This window comes from Castor canadensis, chromosome 8 (genome assembly GCF_047511655.1).
Source record: "Castor canadensis chromosome 8, mCasCan1.hap1v2, whole genome shotgun sequence".
In the NCBI taxonomy this organism is placed as follows: Eukaryota; Metazoa; Chordata; class Mammalia; order Rodentia; family Castoridae; genus Castor; species Castor canadensis.
In genome coordinates this window covers 90,626,679-90,638,708 of record NC_133393.1, presented here as the reverse complement: position 1 = coordinate 90,638,708, position 12,030 = coordinate 90,626,679, and the positions used below count along the sequence as shown (strand labels likewise).

At 39.0% G+C, this 12,030-nt stretch overlaps 1 protein-coding gene and 1 non-coding gene across 7 annotated transcripts in view; both read left to right on the top strand.

Annotated features, from left to right (window-relative positions):
• Cbx5 (chromobox 5) overlaps nt 1-12,030 on the top strand; it is a 36,052-nt gene that overhangs the window by 4,297 nt on the left and 19,725 nt on the right. Inside the window, exons 1-2 of one of the 6 annotated variants that reach the window (XM_074083545.1) lie at nt 10,405-10,421; nt 10,523-10,660. The exons of 3 other annotated variants lie outside the window; for them this stretch is intronic. The gene's annotated coding sequence lies outside the window, so the exon portion shown is untranslated. Of the gene's footprint in view, nt 1-10,291; nt 10,422-10,454; nt 10,661-12,030 lie in introns of those variants that run through there. 2 more of the 6 variants (XM_074083542.1, XM_074083543.1) reach the window with 2 other exon arrangements.
• On the top strand, nt 1,949-2,050 carry LOC141410514 (U6 spliceosomal RNA). The gene has a single exon (XR_012435377.1). It is a non-coding gene; the product is annotated as a U6 spliceosomal RNA (small nuclear RNA).

Here is a 12,030-nt window from a genome sequence, read left to right as displayed (position 1 = left end):
TGCAGTTTTAATCTTAATATTTACTGAGTCCCTGTTCTATGTGCTTCATTGTTAGGAAGGATACTAGAAATCATGAGACCATGGTGGTCTTGAAAGGACTGTTTTAAGATCATGTTTTACAATATACTGCTCATTTATTTCTTTCATGGAGCAGAGGAACCAAGTTGAATTCAAGTATTTTGCCGATTATAATCTTTGTTTCTTAGAATAAAGCAAGTTTATATCTGAGCCAGCGGGTATAATTATGTCGGAATAAAATGCCCTGTGCTAAAGAGGTCAGCTAACAAGCTGGGAAATCTGAAGTTTTGTTTCTGAAGCAGATCTTTGAACTTTGTGTGCCTTGTTTCTCATCCCTAAATCAGTAAGACTAACTTACCTCACAGGGAGTTGAAGAGGATAATATACTGCTAATTTGTTCAGTATCTTACAGTAATAAATTATGTCTAAAGAAAGATCTGATAAAACATAGTAAACCTCACTTACATGAGTAGTTGGAGACAAGCATAGATAAACTTACAGATAATTCAGTAAATTGATTAAAGTTATTTTTTAATTTCCTCTATTGTCAAACATTTTACTTTCTGCTTCCTATATATTTTCTTGTTCTTTTTCCATAACAGACCTATGAGATAGGTAGCGCAAATAACAGCAGGTTAGGTAATAAAGGAATCAGTTCTTTAAGAGGACATAATGATCCTAAGTGTTCAAACAGCTAATAATAAAAGCTTCATGGACTGGTGATATACTCAGTGGGAGAATGCTTGCTTAGCATGTGTGAGACCCTGCGTTCTGGGGCACCAGAATGAATGAATTTTTAAAGGTGCAAGCTTTATAACACACAGTGGAAAAAGATAGATAGGAAACAGTAGACATCTGTAATTGTATTTGGAAATTTCAGTACCTTTTGGATTGATAAAACAAGTGTATAGGAAAATCCATAAGGAAATAAAAGACTGGACTGGGGGCATAGCTAGAGTAGTAGAGTATCTGCCTAGCAAGCCCAAGGTCTTGAGTTCAAACTCCAGTATCAGAGCTGGGTGCTGGTGGCTCATGCCTGTAAACCAACTACTCAGGAGACAGAGATCAGGATTGCAGTTCAAGGAAAAAATACCCCAAACCATGGGCTGATGGAGTGGCTCAAGTGGGGTAGTGTGCCTGCCTAGCAAGTGTGAGGTCCTGAGTTCAAACCACAGAATCAGGAAAAAAATATATACTTAAACAACATTATCAACTATCCAGATATAATTGACATTTGCAGAGTAGTTCACACAACAGCACAATATTTTCAAGTGCACGTGGAATATATTCATTTACAAAGATTATCTTCTAGGTCTTAGAATAAGTCTCAGATTCAAAAGAGTTATATCAGCGGGGCGCCTGTGGCTCATGCCTATAATTGTAACTATTGTGAGATTGGGAGCATCTCGGTTTGGGGCCAGTCCAAACAAGTAGTTCTTGAGACACCTCCCTCAATGTCCAAAATAACCAGAGCATAATGGACTGGAGGTATGGCTCAACCAGTAGAGTACCTGCTTTGCAAGCGTAAAGCCTGAGTTCAAACCCCAGTCCCACCAAAAAAAATAAATAAATAAAAAGATGAGATCATCCAGAGTATGTTTTCTGACCATGGTGGAATTAAATTAGAAATCAATAACAGATGTTCCAAATACTTGGGAACTGTACCATGCACTTCCAAGTAACCTGAATCAAAGTGCAATCACAAGTTGGGGATATAGCTCAGTGCCACGGTGCATTCTTAAGATGTGCAAGGGCCTGGGTTTGATTCCCCAACACTACACATACACAAAAACTAGAAAATATTGGTTATGCCTGGTGATGCACACCTGCAATCCAGCACTCGGCAGACTGAGGCAGGAGGATTGTGAGACCCTATCTCAAAAACAAAATATATGTGTTTGCTTCGTATATGTTTTGCTTTAGTATATGCTTGCTTTGGCACCACATATACTACAATTGGAACATACAGAGAAGAGTAGCATGGTCCTTACACGAAGATGACACACAAATTCCTAAAGCATTCCATATTTTTGGGAAGCCCCAGTGCATGCTAATAAATACTGGTACCACACCATAAAAAGTAAAATCAACGAAATTGGAAGTTTTTGAGAATATCAGAAAAAAGATCAATATGTGTAATAAGAGATATCAGTTCTAATTCTATAGGCATTTGAAAAATGTAATTAAGAAGCAGGAGACTAGAGACATGACTCAAGTGGTAGGGCAGACCTTTGAGTCAAACTATACCACCAAAAAAACCCCAAAACCAAAAAAAACCACCAAGGAGAAAGCTGCCAGGCATGATGATACAGGCCTATAACCTCACCACTAGGAGGCTGAGGTGAGGCAAGAGGATAGTGAATTTGAGGCTAGATTGCTACAAAGCAAGACCCTGTCTCAAAAAAATAATAATAATAAATATGAAAAACTATAACCACTTCCTTGGAAGACAACTACCAAAGCTCACTTTAGAAACAGTTTCACTAGCCACTTACCTGTTAAGGAAATGAAATTTGTGGTTAAAAATCATCCTAAGGGCTGGCAGAATGGCTCAAGTGGTAGAGTGCCTGCCTAGCAAGCCTGAGGCCCTGAGTTTAAGCCTCAGTACTGAGAAGAAAAACCTAAAAAGAACCCCAAAATGTTTTGTTCTTTTTCCATAGCAGACCTATTAAATAAGTAGAGCAAATAAATAACACCCTTAAGGTTAAGGGTGACCTTTTAGTGATCTTGGAGTAGGACCCACATCTACTTACTCCCAGTCCTGATCTTTCTTTCCACTGTTAAATTGTCCTTTAAGGGGGTGAATTCAACTATGATACATTAGAACTTTTGTAAATGTTATAGTGTACCTCCAGTACAACAATATGGTAATTTTTTAAAAAGGGAAAAAAATACTCCTTCAAGCAACTTTTTTGTAACAACCTTTGGAGAAGGTACTATACAGTCCTAACTGACTTAACCAAGGAGAAACTTAAATCTTCAACCATTAAAGGCTGGAGTAGATTTAGTGCATGCAATGGTTGATACTTATTGGGCCCTCAATAAATATCCCATAACCAACTAAACAGTTTTAGAGCAAGGAACAGATGACTATATTAATCATCCCTTTGGCATAGTATTTGAATTGGGAATGTAGTTGGAAACCGGACAAAAAGAAAAATTTCAGTTGGTCTAAATAACACATCAAAACACTATTGGAGAGCTGGGTGGTCTGAAATTGGCTATCTCTAGCTTTTAATCTGATGGTGGCCTTTCTTTGCATTTAACTATCAATATATCTGAAGTGTAGAGCACACTTTTATGATATTGTGGCATAGTAACTCACACTTAAATGTCAATAAAGACACTTGGAAAGACCTGCAAGGTTCAATAACTTCTGGTGTGGGTTTGTTTCTCCTGTCATCACCCATTATGTATTTTTTTTTACAGCTTTTAAATTGCCATAGAGCAAAATTGGTCAGGATCATAATAGATGGCCTAGGAGCGGCCAAGGATACCCTTGTTTGGGATGGGAAAAATTCAATACTGACTTGATTTTATTTATCTAAATCGTAGGCTATGACTCGAATATAATTCATGTTGCAAATACACCAAGGTGATGGCAAAGCACAAAATTACACCATATGTTGGAGGAATGCTTTCTTTTACTTCTGAAGTTTTACAGTCTGAGATATTTTTTATTCCCCTTACATAAAATTCCTTTCTTGTCAGCATGTATTAATCAGATTTTAGTATATCAATTTAAATAAACCTCAGCAGTAAAATTAGAAATATTTTAGAGTGCAAGTTTAAAATGCAAGTTAATTTTTATGTCTCTTGAATATCTTTCCTAACTAAGACTATTGAGTCCAAATTGTCTTAGTACAGGTTCTTCTTGAAAATATATGGTTTGTGACTGGGGACATGGTTTAGTAGTAGTTTGCCTGCCTACCAAGCATGAGGTCCTGAGTTTAAACCCCAGTATTACCAAAAAAAGAAAAGGCAGAGATGATTTGTTGAAAAGGGCTTTATAACCCTTAAGCTGCTGATGTCCAAAATCTGTTAACATAAAGCCAGGGTAAGGACTGACTTAATTTTAATTGCATCGTGACTGCAATTTCATTTGGATGGTAGTAAGCATTTAACCCATCCATATTTTGTGAGCATGTCTGCCAAAGTGGTATGTATATATCTAAGATTAGTGGTAATCTTTTTAAACATTGCTATTGCTCATTTTTCTTGAGATTTATTTACGGTGAAATTGCCAGGTTCTTTGTAAAAGGTGACAAGGTCTACAAGTTCATGGTTCATCACATTTAATTAAGAGATGAGTGGATGTGAGATTAACACCCACCTGAGAGTGGGGTTCCTTGACACTAGTTCAGAGTTGTTGGAAAGCAGCATCTGGAAGACATTTTCCCATCATAGTGCGAAGTTCCACTTTCTCATATATCTTGGAACAGTTGGATATCTAACCTCTTGCCCAGTGGTTGGAATCAGTGTGCTCTACCTAAATTTCAAGACGACTGACACTTGAGAGAAGAAATTCAGTAGATTTAAATAAAAGGGGAAACTATCTCATATGAAATTATTACCAGATAACAACAATTTGTGTATTATTCCTTAGTATATCTGTTTGTCAGACTGAACTTCAAGCAATTCTGAGAACTGAGTTCCGTAGTCCACTCATTTTTTTTATTAATGTATACTAATTGTATAAAGGAGTTTTATTGTGGTATTTCCATACATGCATGTAATGTGCTTTGATCCTGTCTCCCCCATTACTCTTTATTATCCCTCCCACATTCATTTATAATACAATTGTGGTCAGAGCTGGGGGAAAAGGGACATACAGCCAAATGTAATTTATAAGGCAGCCTTTTTATATCCACTTAAAGTGTTGTGTATAGTCGGGGGCTGGTGGGTTGCACCTATAATCCTAGCCATCAGGAGGCAGAGATCAGGAGGATCGAGGTTCAAATCCAGCCCGGGCAAATAGCTGATAGCTTTTTCCAAGACCCTATCTTGGGAAAACCTGTCACAAAAAAAGGGCTGGTGGAGTGGCTCAAGGCAAAGGCCCTGAGTTCAAGCCCCAGTACTGCTAAATAAATAAGTTGTATACATTTTAAGCCAAAAATCAAAAGGTCCTTTACTCACTTGCTCACGATAGCTGGAAGCTTGGAAAATCAACACACAGAATACTTTGCCCCAGGGTAGTCCAGTAGTTCAGTGGCGGATTGAAATAGTACCTTAGCTTGGGTTTTCTTTTTTTTTTTCTTTTTGTGCTAGGGATTGAACCCAGGGCTTCACACTTGCTGAACATTTGCTTTCCCACTAGGCTATACTCCTAGCCCCTTAGCCTGAGATTTAAAGAGTCATGAACTGTATAGTCATGCTAGCCAAAGGGAGAACATTTCCTTTCTAGACACTCCTCTCTATTAATAAAGTTTGTGTTGTCTGTATGTGGCTTGTTAATGATAGGGGTGTTAACAACCACAGTTAATCTTCCTCCTCTACTCTTTCCTAATTCAGTCTCTTAAATAGACATTTAAAAAGCTTTTAACTCCTCTTGAATTGGGTGCTCTTGGGCTTTTGGTAGAGGTGGAGTGATAGTTATCAGCCCATTTAACAAAACCTGAGACAGCCAGGACAGCTGTAATGTGCATCTTTATGCTGTGTTTTTGTTAAAATGTCACATGGCTAATACTTTGGAAATCATAAATCCAGTGCAAGAAAACATCTTTATAGAGTATTTTGGTTTTATGCTGTATGTATTACATACCTAAGACCACTGGTACTTCAATACCCATAAAGAGCAAAGAACATTGAGCAGATTAAAATGATCCTATAAATTTGTTTTTCTTCTGTTTTATTTGCTGAATAGAACTATATAGAGGACAGTTAGAAGACAGTCGTATAGCTTACAACTTAATCTTCCCCTAAACTACCATCTTTTCCCAAGGACCTTAAGGGAGAAATGGGAATTTCTCAAGCCGGGAACACTCATCAATAGTATATGTAATTAATCCATGTGTTGGGGGGAGCTTTGCATATGCCCTCTTCCTTCCCTATTCTTCAACCTAGGCTTGCTTTCTGGAGGATTCTTCCCACTTAGTGGGTTTACAGAACTCAAACACAAAGAGCTCATTGGTTATGCATCTTGACACAACCACTGCTAAATAATTCAGGGAGTAATTCAGTGAAGCAGTTTATCAATTGGTTTTCATCCTTTTTAAAACAATAAAAGAAAACTTAGAGGAAGTCTAGAATTGTTATATGTGCTTTTGCTCATTAAGTGGTGGTGAAAATGAAATGTGCCACACAGAGGTCTAAGAAAAGCTAGGACAGCTAGTATTGAAATGTAGTTGGGGGAGGAAGGGCAGATGGGGAGAACAGGACAAATGACTAGAGCAGTTTGAGATGGACAGAGACCTGGTGTGGTGGGTTTCTGGTTCTGTGATTGGTTTAATGCCAGGGTGTGGTTATTACATCTATTGTTCTGCCCTTTCCACCATGGCTGGAGACTGACAGTTTTTTAAACATTTTTCTTTTTACTCGAATAATGTATAGAATTCTTTTCCCTCTTCTTCTGCTTCACCTCCTCAGCCTTTCCACTCCCCCCCCCTTTATTTTTTGGAAGATTCATCTCTTAAAATGAGTTCCCTGTCAGCAGCTTGGAATGTGGGTTCTCACTGTGCCTGACCACAAGGTTCTTTGATGTTTTTCGAAGACCATCTTTTGTCCACATCCCTGGTTTAGGTATTTTTCTCAGCATTCGGAGGACTGCAAGGTGAATTTGCTGTGTGTTGTTGATATGAAGGGTTGTTGGTGCTGCTCTGTTCTGTGTCCTTATGGGCTCTAGTTGCTGCAACCTATCTTAACGATTAATCCTTTTACCAGAGAGTTCTATCTGTATTCAGAAAGGACTGAAAGCTGTTTTGCTTGAAAGACTCTCTAGAAACTTGAGAAGTTGATCATCCCTTCCCATGAAGATTTCCATGAGGATAAGGTTGTGCTCAGAGAGTCGTCCTCTCTTCTTCTGTCATGGTATCAGTATTCCACCTTTAATCACTCCATCATAGTGCCAGCCGTGTCTCATTTCTCATACCAGAACACTCCCTCCTCCCAGTCTCGTGTGAACCACTAGTCTTGAGGCTTTATCTGGTCCAGGCTCTAGCCCTTAAATTGTCCGACTGGCTTTGTGTTTCATTTGACCCTAATACATTGGGTCACACTGTCTAAGAGAGAATTATGTCCCCTCCCATGTCTCAGTGCATTTCTCATTTCTTATTGCTTCTCCAGAGCAGATCTGTAACTTCAAGGTTAAGATAAGACACATTCCATCAGAACTATGTCGTCATTCTTGCCAGCTTCTGATCTGTGACTGTCTAGGAGATTTACAAGACAATTGTGTGCCATTCTTTAAAGAATATTATGGTTGGTGTCTGACTCCTGGAGTCAGGCCAGTTTGATTTGTCAGCTCTTAAAAAACCCACTTCCCAAAGAGAGAAGGCCCTCAGCCCATGTGCTCTTTTGGCTATATTCTTAAGGATGGGGAGGAGGAAGTTGAGCTGAACCTTTATTTCCTGATGTTTTAAGGGGAAGGTAGACACCAGAATGTTTTGTCTCTTGCTGAATTGATTTTCTTTTCTTCTTGTTTTTTTTTGAAATCAAACACAGGACCTCCTGAATGCTAAATATGCATTTGTTGAGTTACATCTTCAACCCAAATTCAGTTTTCTTTTTTTTCTGAGTTTTCTCCAAAATGTTGGTGTTCCTGCCCTTTATCCCTTCTTCTCATTCTGCCTTCTCTAGTGCTATTCTGAGTTTTAAGGTATGAAAATGAGTACTTTACTTGTGAGAGAGCATACCTACCCTGTTCTCTGAAGACTTGTTAGTTTTCTAGGGGATTCACAAAAGCACAGTTCCTCCTTTTCTTGCTGTCTACTAACATGTTGGGAGTTTTGAAGGTCACATTTCTTTCTGCTATAATACTCTGCCCTAACATTTTTACAAAAGGTTCTATTTGGGGGACATAAAAGTTCTGGTTTCAACAGAAGCTCACTCTTTCTCTAGGAGGTAGGCAGTGGGGATTTATTTGTCATGTTTTAGTGATGCTGGGGTTAGATCTAAAATTTATTTATTCAACATCATACATGACAAGTAATCCCAGAATCATTTGTTTGGCATACTCCTGATCACAGACTGAACCAGCACCATTAACAGTACAAAAGCAAAAGCCTCTGGCACGTTAAGCAAGCACTCTACCACTGTGCTGCATTCTAGCACAATATAGTTTAGAACCAGAGCTGCTGCTGCCATATGATAGTAAGGAAGGGGACATAGAGTAAGGGAGTTTCATATCCCTTAGTTACTAGTTACAAAAGAGTGGAAGAAGGCAGTTCTGGGTTTTTTTTTGTTTGTTTGTTTTGTTTTTTTTGTTTTTTGAGACAAGGAAGTTCTCATGGAGACCAGGCTGGCCTAAAGTGTGTGAACCTTTTCCTTCCATCTCCTGAATGGTGGAATTATAGACTCTGTGCTGCCACCACACCTGGCCTTTGTAAAGGGAAGTTTTTACTTAGGTTTCCTGATGGATTCTTTCAAATCTGAGGAAATCCCTTATAATTTAAAAAAAAAAAAAAAGGGGGTGTTGGGGGTTGTGGCTCAAGTGTGAGAATGCCTAATTAGGAAGATGAGGCCCTGAGTTCAAATTCCAGTGCCATCACCACCAAAAGGAATAAGTAGAAAAATCTGCTGGGAGTTGGGGGATAGCTCAACTGGTGGCCCTGGGTTCAATCCCGAGTACTGCAATTAAAAAAAAAATCTACCTTACTCTCATATCTTATGGTTTCTTCTGTTTGATAGTTAAAGTTATCACCATTGTCTGCTTCTTGTTTAGTTGGATTCTTTGCTTCTGGTTGTCTCCTTCCTTACTCTCCTACTGCAGCAGCAGCTCTGGTTCTAAACTCCTGTTATGCTGGAGTGCACCACAGTGGTAGAGTGCTTGCTTAATGTTCCAGAGGCTTTTGTACTGTTAACGGCGTTGATTTAGTCTGTTATTAGAAGACTTCCAAACTCTTGTCTGGAGGGGAAGAATCCATGGCAGGGCACATGGGTGTAAATAGAGTTTATTAAAAGTTAGGGAAGGGAAATACAGAGGGGAGCATGGTGGGCTCAGGTGGAAGCCAGAAGCCTTGAGAGTGTCTTTCTGCTCTTCAGGTGCTTTTAAAACCTACAATAGGGAGAAATGACCTAAGCCTTGTATGCACATATGAATTAAAAAAAAAAAAAAACCCTACAATAACCTATCAATGATTGGGGAGGGGCATGGGCAGTTCCCAGCCAGGTGAGGGTGGTTCCTGAGAAAAAGCATGGTTAATCTAAGGTGTTACATTTTTTCTATGAGTCCCTAATTTAGCCTGCCTCAGTACCACCAAAAAAAAAAGTTCCCATATGTAAATCAGAGTAGGGTTTTGGAACTCTAAAATGTTTGTTAGAGCCAGGTGAAAGGAAATTTTTTTTTTTTTTTTTTTGCATATTGGGTATTGAACTCAGTCCTCAGAGCTGCTAGGCTGTTTTCTTCATGCCAGTGCTCTTTTTCTCAAGTATTAGGGATTATTGGTATAGGGAATTATATTTATGATCTATCAGATGAGTAGTAACTGCTAAGAAATGTTTCATGATGTAACATTTACAAGAACTAATGAGATGAAATAGTTTTAACAGTAATGGTTGTGGTCAACCTGCTCTCTTCCTTTTTGTTAACTACTAAGAGATTAATTTCTCTACCATCTATAATTTCAGTCAAGGTTCTTTGTCAATGTTTCAGGTTTTTAGATTCCACCTCTGCCTCTAGTAATCCTCCCAAACAAGGAAAGTTATATAGTATCCTTAAAATACTTCCCCTTTTCTGTTATTTTCCCCCTCAAGCAATTTTAATTAACCTTACAGTGACAGATGGTGAAAAAGGCTTCTGGTGGACTAAAATGAGGGGTGGGTTTGTACATATCTGTTGTGGAAGGACCCCTCCCCCTTCTAGTGAACTGTAATCTTGTTAGATGGTCCTAAAATACTATTAATTCACAGTGCTTTTAGAGGAATCAGCATAAGTTTTGGACTTTAAACGAAAAGAACCAATTCCCTTGAACTCTGAATGCCTTAGCCTTGAGGCCTAGGAGGCCCTTTCCAACTCCTCCACCCAGTCTTCACTGAAAAGGAAAGTTAAACCTTTTAACTTTTCCATTTGCCTCTCCCTCCTAGTCTAGTACGGCTGCGGTTGCCATGGCAACGGATTGGGACAGCTGCGCAGTGGCGCTCAGGCAGCTGGGTGGGGGCGGGGGAGCTGCCAGCCCGCCAAGCCCCAGACCTGGGAGGGGAGGCCCCTCCTGTTAGCCCAGAGGGAAAGAAAGAACTGGGGCGATCCGGTAGGTAAAGGAGGGAACCCCCATTTATCTTCTACTTTGGGGGCTTCTCTTCTGCATGAAGGTATAAAGGAAAATTTTCCTTTTCCCTCCCTCAACCCGAGGAACACATATGTAAATCCTTGTTTTTCCTGGAGAGGCAGGAGGCCATAGTCACAATGCTTAACTGCAAGCATCTTACACTGGGCTGGTTTTAACCCCAGCGCTCTGACCTAAACTGCTCAGCTCCCGGAAATTCCAAGGTGAGTGGGGGTGGGGGTGGGGTACTCTCCCTGGACTATGACATTTCCTGTCTACTGATGTTGGAGGCTGTTTTTATTTTCTAAATCTAATCAGATATATTTTCTTGAAGCTTAGGAGTCTCATCTGAATTCTTGTAAAGATTATTTAAAAACCTCCTACCTACATTGTCCCATATCCTGTCTTCCAAATAAAGTATTTTAAAGAAAACTTAGTTTTATTATAGGGTAGTTTTTTAGGTCGGCATACCTATTGCTAGTACGTTCTGGAGATAATGGTTTCCAACAATATATTCCTGTAGTGATTTCTTAAAATTCATTTGCAGTGAATTGATAAATGCAACTTTCATGCTTACTTGAACCTAATTCTGAGATTATTACCTTTCCTGTTTCTGGGAATGTTTTTCTGATCAAAATGGAAATATTTTACAGAGTGCTGAAAAACGTCTTTAAAGATCATAGCAAAATAAAAGTGGAGTTCAGATAAGAAAACAATTCCTGCTCGTCTACAATCCAGACTGCAGGCACCATTTAACACGGTTAAGGAAGAATTCTTAAAAAATGATTATGGTAACACAGTGTGGGAATTTAAAAAACTAGATTCTCTGTTGAGCACCCCCTGATGTGCATATTTCTGAGCTTAACTCAATTTCCATTTGTGTTGCTTTCCTTGGGCCTATGAATGGTTCCTCTGTGTTTTGAGGAGGCTTAGTGTTGATGCTGAGTCTGGGGCCAGACTTTTTTTCCTCCTCCTCTTCCTTTGGCCCACAGTCAACTTCAGTTAAGAGGAGAGGTTCCTCCTTAACTATTTGGGTTAGTTGAGCACTGGGAATTACAGAACAATCCAGTGAGTAATTTTGAATTTTAGGACTAAGATTTTTTTTCTCCTCCTGCTTTCCTCCCATCCCCATATGAGCTTGCTTAGTGTGTTTGAGATGTCAGCTTTGCTATTGTGAGCTGATGGATGCTCTGAAGGGACAAGCTCAATTTGTTTAAGGGAAATGTACCGAGTCACTGAAAATGTGGTGAAAGATGCCTAAGCATGCCTCTTTTGTACTGCTGAGAGACTGTTTAAGATGTTCACAGTACACAAAAGTTACATTTTGGTGGTTTTTCTTTTTTCATTTTTATAAAGACCCTTAATTCACCTTGGAGGGAAAGGTTTTCATTCAATCTTTTAACTGAAGGTTTTCCACATTTCTCTTTTGAGTTCCTGCTTGTAAATAGAAAAATAGGAGTAATATACCATACTATTTATCTTTTGGAATATCAAATTAGCGGGGCTAGACAATTGTGTCATCTAATAATTTTTTTGCTTTTCTTCAACTGAAAAGAAAGTTTCATTGGGGAAGTGAGGATTGACCTTTTTTTGT